Raw genomic sequence first — 13443 nt, forward strand, 5'->3', positions numbered from 1 at the left:
TGATGATAATGCCTCGGATTTTATGACTAATCAGTTCTTGGCAGTGGCCATATTTCTTCTGTAGTGAAACTTTAATACTCCTTTGGCCTTGCATAGGCTTAACAACAAAAAAAATTTTTTTGGAACTGTGTTACACAGGCTACTTGTTAAGTATTAGCAAACAGTTATTGTACGAAAGTTAGCACTCTGATTTAACACCTGACAAAATGGAGCAACCAGGAAAGATGATTTCTTCTCTTTTCTGGATTCTCACAAATTTTAGGTGCCTTGCTATTGGTTTCTTTTTTTTCCCCCATGTTTTACAGACAGAAATACGGAGAAAAGCTATTCAGATGGCAGAAATATTGAGAGGGGAAAAAAGTCTTGTAGGGGTGGGTTGGGCTGCCATTTGCATTTTCTCTTCCTGAATTGTCTCTGTGATGATGCAATTTTTATGAGAAGCCTGATTTTCTGCCTTGAGTCTTGATGTATTGTTCTTGAAGTTGCAACAACAAACACCAGGTGTCTCCACTTAGCTGAGCTAAAGGTTCTGAAAAGGAAGGCCACTTTGCCAGGAAAAGTTGAAGCTACCTTCCTTTTTCCTCCCTAGTGCTCCTGGCCACGCCTGGATAAGGCCAGAGGGCTGGCTGTGAGTAGGGGAGTGGAGTTTATTCTTTAATGAGTGCTCAGTTTAAAGCCTATGGACTCATATTAGATCTGTAAGGGAACCTGATTTTTGTGTGGAAGTCATGAAGACTGGCACCCGTGGAAATACTGATAGCTGTGAATTAGGCAGCTGTGGCCTGTATTGCATGCCTGTTCTACTCTGGTGGGGACCTGCCATCTTGGTTGGTAAGATGCCCTTCCTGGGTGGATGGGGGCCTTCTTCTTTTGGGATAGCCAACTCCATGGGGACCTTCTGCCTGAGAACAACCAGACCAGAGACCCACAAGCTGATGTGCTGGCTTCTTCTCTACCAGTGGCTGATGTCCCAAATCCCAAGTTGCTGTTTCCATGAGCATATATTTATTTCTTCAACAAATATTCAGTTAATCTCTACTGCATGCCAGGTACTGCCCTAAGCAGTAAAAAACCTAGAAAAACCTGCTCTCATAGAGCTTGCGTTAACATATGCCCCTTCCATTTGATGCCTGGGGTAAAAATCACTTCCGGTGTTTCTCAAAATGTGTTTTGTGGCATTCCAAGGGTCGTAATAAGTATTGTGCTGAGAAATGTTTTCATATTTCATTATGCTTTGGAACTGCTGGGTTAAAAAGTGTCTAGATGCAAAACTCCTTAGTAACCTCTATATGCTAATTTGCACAGTCCCTTTCTAAGAGATGTCTTATTTCTCAAATATATTTGGCTAAGGAATAATTTTTTAAAAAATAAAAACATTCTCCAAGCCAATTTTTAAAAAACGAAATATGTCATTATTACCCTAGAGAAATATTCCAAACATTTTATTCTGTTACTCAAACACTACCTTCATAATTCTTATCATGTCAGTTGGTCATCCTCCTTTTTTTTAAACCTAGAAATTACCCTGGACGTAAGTGAATCCTCTGAGGAATATACTTTGGGAAAAATTGCTTTGAGTAGTAGACATTCAAAGATTGGAAGATTTGGAAGCTAGAAGGAGGTAAAGAGGCTGGGGCTTAGAGGCCACCTGTAAGGGGAAGGAGATGTTTGCCCCTAAAAACATATTTAAGTTGTGCTGGTATCCTTGCAGAAGAAAACTTTGTTCTCCATCAATTTCTGAGCAGCCATCAAACAACTATTTTGGAAGACGGGAAAGCTAAGAGATATGGGTTCCAGTTCCAGCTCTGTTTTTAACTAGCTGGGCAATCTTGGGAGTAATTTGCTTACCCTTTTGGTCTTAAATTTCATGCCCAATAAGTGTTGAATATACACTAAGCCGCTTAATCACCAAAAAAATCATCTGAGGTAGGTCATGCTTCTACAAGATTCCTTATAGAGAAGGAATGAGAGTAACAGATTAAGGAACCTGCCCAAGTTACACAGCTGGGAAGTAATGGGCCCAAGAATATTGAATGATGATCTTGAATTGGATCCCTTCAAAATCTAACATTGTATGATTATATAAGAGTGACTTTTGCTATGTTTCATATCTATTGTGATTGGCAGTCAATCTTCTAAGCAGAAATCATTCATCAGGCAACAGAAGTATTGAGCGTGTATTCTGTGTCAGACACTAGCCAAGGCCCTGGGTAATTTACAAGGAAGAAGGCAAAGTCCCTGCCCTCCGGACTTTACAGTCTAGTAGGGGGTGGAGCACAAGTAAACATGCATTCTACCTGTATATTTAAAACATTATTATTACTAATATTTCTATAGTGAATCATTGAAATATTATGGTATATTATTCACAAAAGTCCAAATGTGGGAACAACCCAAATGCCCATCAACTGAGGAATGGACAAACAAAATGTGGTATAGCCATATACAATGGAATGTTAGCCATAAAAAGTAATGAAGTACTGATGTATGGTACAACATGGATTAACCTCATAAACGTTAGGCTGAGTGAAAGAAGCCAGATACAAAGGGCCGCATATTGCATAATTCCATTTATATGAAATATTCAGAGTAGGCTTATTTATAGAGGCAGAGGACAGATGAGTGGTAGCCAAGATCTGGGGGATGGGGACAATGGGGAGGGACAGCTTAATGGGTACAGGGTTTCCTTTTGGAATGATGAAATGTTCTGCAATGCTTACACAACATTGTGAATGTACTACATGTTACTAACAGCAACTTTTATATTATGTGTATTTTACCACAGTAAAAAATGCAAAAAATGAAAGCCACGATGGTAGATAAGGCCAGGCTTATTGTTGTCATTTCAAGTTAAGTCACTATTCAGCACCTGCATTATGAAAAAGTGGGCTCAGTAGTGTTTGCATATAAAAGTGAATAAGATGTAATCCCTGTCCTTACAGATCTTCAAATATACTTATAGGAGTAATAGAAGATCAGCAAAGAATTACAATAAAGCATGATTAAATTATCATTATAATGGAAGAATAGGCAAAATTCTGAGGGATATTTAGAAGAAAGAAACAATTCACTTCTAACTGAAGTTATTGGAAAATCCTCATGGAGGAGGTGGTGGTTTGCCACATTCAGCCTGTTTCCACCTTTCTCTTGAAGGCTGAATAGAAATTCAGCAGACAAAGAAGGGAAAACCAACAGACAGGGAGGATAAACAACTTGCTAGATGTCACACAGCAGTGACAGAAATGGAATCGTAGGCTCCTCATCCTAGTTAAATAAATATAGTACATAATATATAGTATTTAATATACTTAATATAGTACTGATTATATACTACATATGCTATGTAATGTATATATAGTATATAATATAAATAATATATAGTATTAATTATATACTATACATACAGTATATAATACTACAATACTACTAATACTATATATAGAATAATTATACACTATATTGTGACATTATATATAGAATATAATATAAATAATATATAGTAAAAATATAATATAAACAATATATATAAAATGATATAATATAAATATATGTATTATAGTATATAATATAATGCATATTATATGTCATATATTTTATAAATAATATCTTTAAACAGAAACACATATAAAAGAAGGTTATGTGTTGATAGACTGATGAAATTGTTGTGACTAGAGGCTCACAGGAACTGAGCCTTGTATTTCCTCTAGGAGCCATGGCTCAGTATTCCCTAACTCAGTGTGTGTGACAGCTTTGTAGAAGCTAACTACTGCAAGTAACAGGAGTCAGCTACTTCTCATATCCTCTACTCAGGTTTGAAATTGAGCTATTCCTTCTCAGCTCATCACTCATTTTCAAGCCACCCCCTGGATGAACACACACACACACACACACACACACCCCTACCTAGAGATGGTTACAAAGTTTTCAGGATTCAGAGCAAAATGAAAATTCAAGACCCCTTGTTCAACAGTTCCTAAGAATTTCAGATGGCAGGAGCAGAGGATTAAACCAGGTGTTGGGCTCTGTGTTCAGGTTGCACGCCCCTGAAGCCAGCCCAGTTTTTCCCTCCACCTAATCAGTCGTGTCTTCACTTCAGCACTTGTGCCTCTTTTTTCCCTGGGATCAAGAAATATGATCATTGTTTACCTTGCCTCATTTGAGATAAGGAGTTTACCAAACCACTCATATCTCTGGGGAAAGGGGTAATGAGCTCACAGACGCACAGTCTGTGACCTGGTGGCAGAAGGGTTGGTTTGGCCTTTGGCCTCCTGGAATCCAGTGACTTGGAGGGGGTTCATTTTCTCACTCACAACCGGCCAGAGTCACATGGCTTGCATGTCAGAGCCAAACAGAGCTGCAGAGCTGTCCTCGGCCTCTCATGAGTCTCCTGGGCCACATTCTCTGAAAGATGTCTCCTGCTGATTTGGTAGGTCCCAGCTGAGCCTCCTTGAAGTTCCTGGACAATGCACAGGTCTTGGCAGCCTCTTGCAGGCAGCCTTTGTTCAGGGACTGTGGACTCTCCAGCCGGAAGGCGAGACTTCCAGAACAGAAGCAGAGGGAGGGCATGACAACAGAGTCCTGAAGAGGATTCGCTTGGCTCATGCCTTTTACAAAAGTTGGGGCTTAAGTTTTCAGCAAGAAAAGGACAGGAAGGGAAGAGTAGACATCCAAAAGCAGCTCACTGAAGACAGATCCTGGAGTCAATTTTCTTATCTCAGCTTCCCTCACTCCTGCTCTCCCTCTGACCAACTAGGAGCGGTATGAAGCGGGGAAACGCCTTGCAGACTTTCGAGGAAGCAGGCTTGGCTTCCTTTTGGACAGGAGGACGCAGGCCAGTTTGCTGGGCTTATTAATTGTTCCCTTGCTGTTTGCAGCTGTCCTCATCTCTTTCTCTGCACAGGCGCATCTCACACAGCCTTCAGAGCCACCTTTCCTCTAGAAAGCCGCCTGAGCCTTGGTCAGGTCGGGGGCTGCATTTGTTTCCCAGGGCTGCTGTCATGAAGCCCCGAATACTGGGTGCCCTACGCAACAGGCATTTACTGTCTCACATTTCTGGAGGCCAGAAGTTTGAGATGAAGGTGTCAGTGGGGTTGATTCCTTTTGCAGGCTGTGAGGGAGGATCTGTTCCATGTCTCTGGTGATTTGCTGGCCATCTTTGGCCATCTTGAGTTTTCCTTGGCTTGTAGATGTATCACTTAGACATTTGCTTTGAGAACCATGTGGTGTTCACCTTGTGTCTCTGGTTTCAACTTTCCCCTTTTTATGAGGATACTTGTAAGGCCCACCCTACTCCCAAATGACCTCATCTTAGCTTCACTAATAACATCTGCAATGAACCTATTTCCAAATAAGGTCATATTCCAAGGTATTGGGGGTTCAGACTTCAACATATGAATTTTGGGGAGGGGACACAGTTCAACCTGTAACAGAAGCCATGGTGGGAGTGAACAACACAGGTAAGATTTAGCAAGCTGGGTGCTAATGGAGATGGGCCAGACCAGAGTGCCCAGAGTAGATCTGGAAGGGGTGGGACCTGGAGTTTGACAGAAACTATGGAGACAGACTGTGATTACTTTTAAAGCCAAGCACAGCAAATTCAGACTTGGTGTGGAAGGCAAGTCAGAGCCACCGTAGGTTTTTGAATTGCATTGTAATACTGTAAAAATGGCATTTTGGAACAATGACACAGACAGTGTCATAGAGGATGGATTGAAAGAAGATGTCAGTAGAGTCAGGGAAAGTAATTGGAATCTGGGCTATAGTGAGAGGGGAATAGAAAGGCTGGGAGAGTTTCTAAAGGAAAAGAAGATGGTAGGATTTGATGACAAATGGATTCAGAAGATGACAGCATTAACAGCAGGGACCTTGATTGACTGTAAAGTTCAGAAGGGAAAGGTGGGGATTGAGGGGTCTGTGTGTGCATGTGCATGTACACACATGAGCAGATGGAAGTCTTAGTTTGGGAAGTACTGAGTTTGAAATGATGTATATGGCATCTCAGAGGACATGTGCTCTATGGTCAGCAAATTTTTTCTATAAAGGGCCAGCTGGTAAATATTTTAGGGTTTTCAGGCCATGTTAGCTCTGTTGTAACTATCCAGCCTTGCTGTTAAATTAGGAACGCAGCCACAGACAACGTGTAAGTGAGTGAGCATGGTTGTACTCCAATAAAACTTTATTTACAAAAACAGGCAGCACTCTGGATTTGGCTCAAGGGCTGTAGTTTGCTGATTCCTACACTACATCATGGGAAATGTGATACAATCATAGGTTATAAGGAGAGAGAACATAAGTCCTTTAACGGCTGGTTTTGTGAGGGTTTTTTTTTTTTTTTTTTTTTTTGAGACGGAGTCTCACTCTGTCGCCCAGGCTGCAGCGCAGTGGCACGATCCCGCTCACTGCAGCCCCGCCTCCTGGGTTCAAGCGATTCTTCCGCTTCAGCCTCTTGAGTAGCTGGGACTATAGGCACACGCCACTACGCCCAGCTAATTTTTGTACTTTTAGTAGAGACGGGGTTTCTCCATATTGGCCAGGCTGGCATTGAACTCCTGACCTCGTGATCCGCCCGCCTTGGCCTTCCAAAGTGCTGGAATTACAGGCGTGAGCCACCGTGCCCAGTCTGTGAGGTTTTTAGAGTGATGAATATTCAACATTCGGTGGGAATCTATAATACCAATGGAAACTTATTCACTTACTAACACATGTAACAAACATGTTATTGAGAATGAACGAGAGGCCAAGTGTGCTCGCATGTTATCACAATCACTCTCCACTGACCACCTTGTGAGTGGGTAATTCTTATTCCCTTTTTGACAGATGAGATAATGGAGTAAACCCTCAGTAAGGTAACTTGAGGCTGTTAAACTTTGCTCCTGACTAGGAAGTTTAGCCAGTCTCTAAGTGGAGGCCTTCCACTCAGGCAGGAACGCTTTAATAGTTTGCATGAGGCAATGTCAAATTTAATATCTGCTTATATGTTGTCATAGTTTTAACTCTGCACTCAACAGTTTTCAGGATAACTGCCCTCTGTGTTCTTGCTACAGTAAGGTCTTGAAACTGTGTAATAGCTACAACCTGTCAAGTACCTGGAAGAGAGAAAAATTGAGAGAAGATAATTTAAGGCTCATGTAATCTCCTCATTTCTCTAGATTACCTATTTTTTAAAATTGATCAAGTTGATTGCTGGGTCTCCCACAGAATAATCTTCATGTAATTTAAGACAAAGCATTGATCTCTTTGTTATAATTGAAAATGCTTTCTAGATTTTGCTGTTTTAGCTGAGAATTATTATTGAAAATATTATTTATTACATCTCCCTATATATCGTTTCTTATGAGAAAATGATCTCAGAATTTGACATAAGAATAATTCTTTTTTCCTGAGAAGATATGATTCTGTTCTTCAGCTAGACAGAACTGTGCAACTAATTGTGTTTCCTTTTTTGATTGGATTTCCAGGAAGCTCAGAGCTAGCTTTAAGGTGCAAAGATAATAGCTATCGTCACTTACCATCAAAGTACTTTCTTATGTTTTCCAGGCTGCATCACCTTTTTAGTTCCAATTTTATTAATTTTTTTCTTTTCCTCCCATAATCTGCTTCAAATACTTCTTAGAGAGAGATGAGCATTTATTTATTTATTTATTTTCCTAAGATGGAGTCTCACTCTCGTAACCCAGGTTGGAGTGCAATGGCGCGATCTCAGCTCACTGCAACCTCCGCCTCCCGGGTTCAAGGGATTCTCCTGCCTCAGCCTCTTGAGTAGCTGGGATTACAGACACCCACCACCATGACTGGCTAATTTTTGTACTTTTCATAGTGACGGCGTTTCACCATGTTGGCCAGGCAGTTCTCAAACTCCTGACCTCAGATAATCCGCCCATCTTGGCCCCACAAAGCGCTGGGAGTACAGGTGTGAGCTATTGCGCCTGGCCAGAGATGAGTATTTTTAAAAATTAAATTTAATTGATTCAGAATCAAGATAGAGAGCCTTTCAGTCAATCAAGATTGTTACTTAAGTTTCCTTAGACTTGGAGAAAAATGTTGAAAACGAGTTTATGATTAAGAGCAGATATTTGCTTGGGTGACCCTTTGAGGACATTGACATTTGCTCAATAATGACAAATTATTTCATATTTGTTGAGGGATCTTCCTAAATGGACTACTATATACATCTGCCTTACTATTAGGCAAGCACTGAGGGGCTGAGGGCATCAAGCAAGCATAAGGTTTGGAGTTAGAAGATGAGGACTTGTTTTGATTCTGCCACTAAGTACTCAGGTATAGGACACACAGCCTCCGCTGGATAATTTTGAATGTCCCTTCAAATGTAGCTTTCTATAGAAATCTGTTGTCTACCTTCCTGCTGCTGTCTGCCAATCACTCCCGCGCATATTTCCTCAAGTAAGTCAGTCTTATTTTTCTAGGAAGACTCTAAGCATCAGGGGGCAGGAGCTATATGAATATGAATATAAGGCATATGAATTTATTTTTATATTCATTGAATCGTAATACCACCTTATTCCAAATAGATTCAAGGTGGCTTACAAAGATAAATGCAATAAAATAAGGTAAAAATTTAAACTAAAGAAAAAGTGTTCATATGGAAGGAAAACAGATTAAGACTAGAGAGATGAGCAGGTAGGTAGGTAGTAGGCAGGCACCTGTAGAATAAACCAATCTCCATCTGTCTCCAGAGAGCACATTTGGTTTCTGCACAAACACAAATTGCCTTGGAAACTGAAGCAAAATGGAATGAGTGTGAAGAAATCTCTTTGTTTTAAGTTAAATTTAACCATCACATGATGGAAACATAGCGCGTCTTGATTGAGTGTTAAAAGTCAGGTGCCGAGTCATTGATCACTAAAGGTATTTACTGGATGTGGTAAATGGAAATTCCTTCAGACAAAAAGGGCACTGCAGAAGGTGGGGAGAGATTTGCTACAGTGGGACAATGGAGAAGAAAGACTTTGCTTTAGAAGGCAAGTGTTTCATGAGGAAAAAGTCTCGGTTCACTGATGTCTCCCTGTGGTTCCCAAAGTATGAGGGGCTGCTTTGGGAGCAAAGCAGATAGCAGCGAAAGTGCAAAACAAGGCAAAAGCAGGGTGGAGGAATTTAGCAAACAGCACTTCTTATGAAATTAGTGAGTAGTAAGGTAATATAGGGGGCTGTTCCTTTTTATGGGAAATATTCTCTGGTGAGCTCTTCAAATGAAATATTCTCAAATACTGTAATGCACTGATATGAAAGATTTATGTAGCAAGAGGCCTTAACCAATAGCAGAAGACATTTGAGGCTATGAAAGTTGGCAGTACTGTCATTAATACTTCATTCATTTAACAAATATTTATAGAGCCCTTACCATGTACTGGATACTGTGCCAATCACTTAGGGAATGAGGGCAAAGGAGCAAATAATGAGTAATACACCATATTTGTCTTACAGAAGCTCACATCCTAAGAGGGAGATGACATAAAATACATCCGATTAATTCATTAAAAGCACTTATTGAGCACCTTTGCTATACCAAAAGTAGTTCCAAGTGCTAGGTATGTAATGCAGAAGTAACATAAACAGCATCTGTTTTAAAGTATTATGTTAGAAATCAGCAGGGTTTTTTGTTTGTTTGTTTGTTTTCCTGCTCAATAGAGAATTAACATGAAGATTTTGACTGTGGAGAAATGCAGAGATTAAAGAGAATTAGAGAGAGTGCAAATAGTATATAATAAAGCAATAGAAAGAGAAACAGGCCACCACTTACAGGTTCCCTTTCACTCCTGGGCAATTTTTTGGTAGACTTATTACTAATACATATTTATCTACATTTAAATAAATAGTAAGATTTTCTTGCTTCTGAAGATTGAGGTCATTGGTTACCTAAAATAATGCTCTTGTACCTTTTCTAGTGGCAGAGCCTGGAAAAATGATCTGAGTTCCAGAAGAGAATCCAGAGATAGCAGTTATATAGTAAATGTCACTAGACCCTGTGCCGCATGTCCTTGGCAGACATTACTAATAGATCACAGTACTTCTTCCTGCTACGCCTGGATGTAGCCTCAACATTCTCCCTATGAGAGAGTACCAGGTGCCAGAACTTGTCTTGGCACGTAAGACAAAACCTCTCTGCCCTCCGAAGGCCCTTCACTCCTTTAAATACGTTCCAACTCTTTTTAATGTAAGAAACAACTGAATACTTTGGGTTTCTTTGGGGCTTCTTCCTTAACTCTGTTACATTCTTGTTTCAAAGTTTGGTTGATATTGCTGTCTGACAGTTGTTAAAAGGTGATGACAATATATTATTACTCAGAACTTTCATAGCTTTAGGAAATAATAATAATTTTTATTTTTTATAATATGCAACAATTTAAATAATTTTATGTAATTTTAACATTTATTATTGTCATAATCAATCCCTAGCACGAATTAAACATATATAACCTCCCATGCACTATAGTATGTGCTTTACCTGAATATTTTATTTAATCCTCACAGTAACCCTGTGAGGTAGGTGCTAGTAGTGTCTTCTGAAAAGAACTTGCCTGAGGTCCCACCAGTAGTAAGTAGTGGAACCTGAATTCCACTCCCCACTATTTGATGTCAGAGCTGAAGCTTGTTCTTGCCTGCAGTCAGGACTGTGAGGTTCTCTCTCCTAGGAAGTACGGCTGTTCTTCTCCATGAAAAAAATGACCCTCTTCTTTATAAAATTGAAGGCATCATCTGAATTTTCAGGAGAAAGAACAGAACCAAGCATGCCCTTAAACTTATGTTCCATCTTCTTAAAGGGAAGTAGGTGAAGTGTCTGTCCTCAAGAGTTAGTGGCTAGTCCAGGACCGTCATTGCACACCCCTGTCCCCGTGGTCTCCACTGCCCATGGTCATGGCCGTTATGGGGAGGCAACAGCTGGCACAAAACAGCAGGTCTGGGGAAAGGGGAGTAAGTGGTTGGACTGCTAACATATTTTTTTCATCCAGGGCTGTTGATTTGAATTTCATTTTTTTTTCCTGTCCTGTACTCATTCTGGGATAAAATAGACAAGAAGTCAAGATAGGCATTAGAAAAGAGAAACAATAGACATGGACTCAAAGAATAATAATTCCCAGATAATCAAGGGTTGACCTTAAAGAGGAAACATCTTATTTTCTGAGCAAATATTCACAGAGTTAAGATGTGGATTGAATGAGATAGTGTAGGAAATTGCAAAAATAATACTATTTATTGAGCTCTTACCATATGCTGGGTACCTCTTAAAGTGCATTACATGGATTTTTAAGAAAATTGCATGACTAGGTATGGGAGATATTATTTTTTCTCTTTTATAGTTGGGGAAACTGAGGATCAGAGAGTTTACAACACTTGCCTAAGGTGATACAGCTATAAAGGGTCCATCCAGGTCAAACCAGGGTTCCACTATAACTTAGACTCTTCATTTATCTGTTAAATTTGACCTATGTGAAAATGGTCTATAAACTATCAAGCATCAAAGAGTGAATTAATCATGCAGTTATTAAGTTTAAACTTCAGGGACCCTGGTTGGGCATGGTGACTCACGCCTGTAATCCCAGCACTTAGGGAGGCCAAGGTGGGTGGATCACCTGAGGTCAGGAGTTTGGGACCAGCCTGGCCAACATGGTAAAACCCTCTCTCTACTAAAAATACAAAAATTAGCCAGGCGTGGTGGCAGGCACCTGTAATCCCAGCTACTTGGGAGGCTGAGGCAGGAGAATTGCTTGAACCCAGGAGGTGGACATTGTGGTGAGCCGAGATTGCACCATTGCACTCCAGCCTAGGCAACAAGAGTGAAACCCTGTCTCAAAATAAATAAATAAATAAACAAATAAATAAATAAAAAACCTTCAGGGATCCCTCACTTTCCAGGGCCTTTTCTAGGACCTCGGGAGGGGCCTCATTAATACTTATTTATAATTTTGCATTTTTTAACTTAAAGAGCCCCCAACCCCACCAATTATGTAAATTTTGGGCTCATCAAAACTTGCATCTGGCCCTGAAAATACCATATTATTCTAGACTAGATGGTCACATGGTCCTTCCATTCTTATCACCTACCACCCCACGGAGAATGTGGTATGAGTAGAGCCTTCTCTTTTCTTTAGTATTATTCATCATTCAAATTCCTGATATTTCCCTTCTCTGGAACCTCATTTTATTTAGACAGCAAGCTGTGTTGGGGACTAACAGCTTCTAGCCACTCAGCAGAAAAGTATTAATCTTTTCTCTGGCATCTCACATGTGACATCGCCAATGGTGTGTTTGCAACCCCTTGTGAGAATGTCCAATCTTCTAATTATAGTAAATGCAGTCAAGGAAAAAGGGCCTTGATTTTAAACAAACAGCTGTGAATTCTGCATTTGCATGTCATGCTCTGAAGTAGTCTTTTTCTGAGTCATGGATTATAAATTATCAATTTAGATCAAGCCACAAAAAGTATTGTATTTTGTTAATTTGGGGCCTTTGGAAAGGGCAAAAAAATTCTAGTCAAATATCCTAAGAGATTCTGCACTCTTCAAAGTCAAACATCTTGGTGAGTCACTAATAGTTCTTGAGTGAATACACATTTAGGATGAGAATATATTTATGCTAAGTGAACTATGTTTCTAGAGCTGTGACAAGGTTGAATATGTGATTACTAGAAGATTCAATAAACCCTTGAAAATGTAGAATTAATGTAAAACTTGATTTGGAAACTAATTTGGACCATATGATTATTGGGACAAGACTTATTTTTTGTTTTGTATTAAAATAAACCCAGATATGTGTAAGGGAGTATTTGTTTAAGTAAAAGTAATGTCACTAATAATCCATGTGACTTTAGACTGCAATGATGATAATAATAATAATGATAAAAATTAGCCCTATTGATTGTTTACTAGGTCAGGTACTGTGCTAAGCACCTTGTATCCATTATCTCACTTATTCTTTACAAGTCTGTCATTGTCCCTGTTCTTCGGATGAGGACCCTGAGGTCAAAAAAAGTTGAGTGACTTGTCAAGGTAGTTTGGTACATCGTGGACCTGAAATTTGAGCAAAGTCTGTCTGATAGCAGAACACAAGCTCTTAACCACTCTGCAAGCTATTTTGCCTCTTTGGGGTTCAGCTTTCCTATCTGCAAAATGAAGGGCTTGGCCTTCCTGATCTCTGCCATTTCTTTCAGCTCTAAAGCTCTAGAGTGCTATGATTTCAAGTTACAATCCTCTGGCAGCAAAAGAGCTCTTGGTAGTTTACTAATATGTTTGTTTTTCTAATTGATCTCTACCAGCTCAGGGTAATTAAAACCCCACAGCTCTTATATTCCCCAAACAAACAGAAGCATGCATATTCACCACTCCTCACAGCAGTGCACATGGCATTGTTTACGCATGGCACCTAAGATAAAAACCAAATATATGGTGGAAAGTAGCAAGCTTTGTGAGAACAGAGGAGTAAGTGTGT

General features: G+C 39.8%; 1 long non-coding RNA gene across 1 annotated transcript in view; it reads left to right on the plus strand.

Annotated features, from left to right (window-relative positions):
- The first annotated feature begins 648 nt into the window (after nt 1-648).
- The window catches only part of LOC114669983 (uncharacterized), a 153101-nt gene continuing 140306 nt past the window's right edge, over nt 649-13443 (plus strand). Inside the window, exon 1 of the long non-coding RNA XR_013397848.1 lies at nt 649-831. This is a non-coding gene — a long non-coding RNA (uncharacterized LOC114669983). The remainder of the gene's footprint in view (nt 832-13443) is intronic.

The sequence above is a fragment of the Macaca mulatta genome, chromosome 9 (genome assembly GCF_049350105.2).
Source record: "Macaca mulatta isolate MMU2019108-1 chromosome 9, T2T-MMU8v2.0, whole genome shotgun sequence".
Lineage (NCBI taxonomy): Eukaryota > Metazoa > Chordata > Mammalia > Primates > Cercopithecidae > Macaca > Macaca mulatta.